This window comes from Echinops telfairi, unplaced genomic scaffold, assembly GCF_000313985.2.
Source record: "Echinops telfairi isolate 266 unplaced genomic scaffold, ASM31398v2 ScPeMD7_70;HRSCAF=299, whole genome shotgun sequence".
Classification (NCBI taxonomy): Eukaryota; Metazoa; Chordata; class Mammalia; order Afrosoricida; family Tenrecidae; genus Echinops; species Echinops telfairi.
In genome coordinates, this window is record NW_022103968.1 from 56,533,631 (window position 1) to 56,536,273 (window position 2,643).

A 2,643-nucleotide genomic window follows, 5' to 3' on the forward strand; every position below is an offset into this window, starting at 1 on the left:
CCCCCTCCCCCATGAACCCTTGATAATTTATAAATTATTATTATATCTTATATTACACTGCCCGACGTCTCCCGTACATTTTTTAATATTCTTCCATGCAGCGGTGGGACATTGTTTTCCTTATATTTGAAATTATATTTAAGATGACTACATGGGACTTTAATATAGATGCATCTTCTGCTTTCACTTCTCTTACAAAGCTCTTCCTTTGAAGAAACCAACCATGTAAGAAGCCTGTCTACTCTTGGAATGAAATCTTGTAAGGAAATATATTCGCTCCACCTGAAGTGAGAGGAAATCAGAGAGAAAAAGCATGCAGCTAAATGTAGTCATCTGCCAATTGATGCACAAAGAACAGAAGAGTCACCCCACACAGCCACACGCATACCACTGACACACAGGATGCTCTGCAGAGACCTCTATTTACTACCAGTTACAAAAAGACAGAAAGCAAACCTCCAGAAGCCTTACCCGTCGTATCTAATTATTGTTCGGTGCAACTAAAAGTGGAAACGTAAAACTGAAGTGGGCTTGGAGTCTTTAAGATATTACAAGTGCATTTCAAGCATAATCAATTTTTAAACTTTTTAAGTTACTAATTTTTGAGCTAGTTTTTTCAACAGTTATAGAAATTGAAACAAAATTTCTACTTGGAAGTGCAGTGCTATTGTCAAAAAACCCTAAAGTACGTGGTTTTTATTAGGATGATAATCAATCAGGGCCTGAAGTTGACAAGAATATTTTTACTGATAGTTGGAAAGGTAGTTTGGGAATAGCTACCAAAACAGTGGCTCACTTTATGTACAGATAGAATAAATAGCAAAACCATTGTCTGTGGTAGAATGGAAGCTAGAAAATACAAACAAAAGACTCATGGATCTTGACTACAGTATTTCTATGCAGAATATGGAATTTGTCAAAGGACCACTTTTAGCTGAATAGTATATGGTGCAGCTTTCATTGAATGACAGTAACCAGCAACATGTGGGGCAGACGAATTGTGCATCTTAGTCTTATTCCATTCCTGACCCACAGAATTGAAAATAAATATAATGGTAGTTATTATTAAACCATAGAATTGCTAAGTAACTTGTTATTTAGCAAAGTTTGATAAGAAAATATGCTTTTAGCATGACTGGAATAAAAGGGACAAAAGCTGGACGATGCATCGAAATGTTGTTAGATACCATCGAGTCAGTTCTGACTCAGGATGACCCTATGCACAACCAGACAAACTAGTCTTTACTAATAGGAATTTTAAAGCAGAAAATAAGTTATAATTTATTTATCTCTAATTTGATTATCTTAATTAAAGTCAAAACTCAATTCAGAATAACTGAATACCTTTTTTCAATTTTATATACTTGTATCTTTTTTGGCATTAATTTGAATGATCCTGGAAATAAATATTGGATCAGATAAGATGGAAGATCCAAATTCATGAATGAAATGTTTCTCACATTGTTTTTCCCCTGTTTGAAACTAGCCGGAGCTCCAAGAGCAATGAGGGCCAGCTTCGATGTTTCTTTTCCTCCTTCTTTGACCACCCAGATCAGTGTTTTGATCTGATGGGAAAGGGAACTGGAGGGTGGTTTTTCACTTTAAAGACCTTGGAAATTAAACTTTGTGGTTTTTTTCCTTTAAAGGTTAAATTAAAATGGCCTGCTGACTAATTTTCTCCTTGTTGATTCTAAGTGAATTTGGACATAAGTGAATGGAATAAAATTGGTCAGTCCACTTGCAGATTCAAGAAATGATATTTGTTAATGTATTATTAAACTGCTCAGCTACTGACCAAAAGTTTGGTGGTTGGAAGTCAACCTCTCTCCTGCACAGGAGAAATCCGTAGCTGTCTGCTGCTTTAAAGTTTTACTGTCCCTATATGGGGGCTATGAGTTGAAATCATCATGATGGCAATGATTTTCTTTTTCCTTTGTTATACATGAGAGCTTCACAAAATGTGTGGGAATATTCCATATATTTTAATTCCATTTTCCACAAACCTTTCAAAACTCAATTTTTAAAAATCATTTTATTGGGGGCTTGTACAACTCTTATCACAATCCATGCATCATGTCAAGCACATTTGTATATTTGGTACCATCATCATTCTCAAAGCATTTTCTTTCTACTTGAGCCCTTGATATCAGCTCCTCATTTTTCCCCTCCTTCCCCCACTGTCCCTCACTCATGAAACCTTGATAATCTATAAATTTTTTTTTTCATGTCTTACATTGTCCGACGTCTCCCTTCTCCCACTTTTCTGTTGTCTGTCCCCAAGGGAGGGGGTTATATGTAGATCATTGTAATCAGTTCTCCCTTTCTCCTCCACCTTCCCATTCCCCTCCTGGTATCGCTACTCTCATTATTGGTCCTGAAGGTTTATCTGTTCTAGATTCCCTGTGGTTCCAGTTCTTATCTGTACCACTGTACATCCTCTGGTCTAGCCAGATTTGTAAGTTAGAATTGGGATCATGAGAGTGAGGGGGAGGAAGCATTAAAGAGCTAGAGGAAAGTTGTATGTTTCATTTGTTCTATACTGCACCCTAACTTTCTTGTCTCCTCCGCATGATCCTTCTGTAAGGGGATGTCCAATTGCCTACAGATGGGCTTTGGGTCTCAACTCCACATCGCCCCTCATTC

At 37.0% G+C, this 2,643-nt stretch overlaps 1 non-coding gene across 1 annotated transcript; it reads right to left on the reverse strand.

The window, feature by feature from the left end:
* Positions 1-1,470: 1,470 nt before the first annotated feature.
* LOC115870025 lies at positions 1,471-1,590 on the reverse strand. Its single transcript, XR_004046494.1, has one exon. It is a non-coding gene; the product is annotated as a small nucleolar RNA SNORA61 (small nucleolar RNA).
* Positions 1,591-2,643: the final 1,053 nt, after the last annotated feature.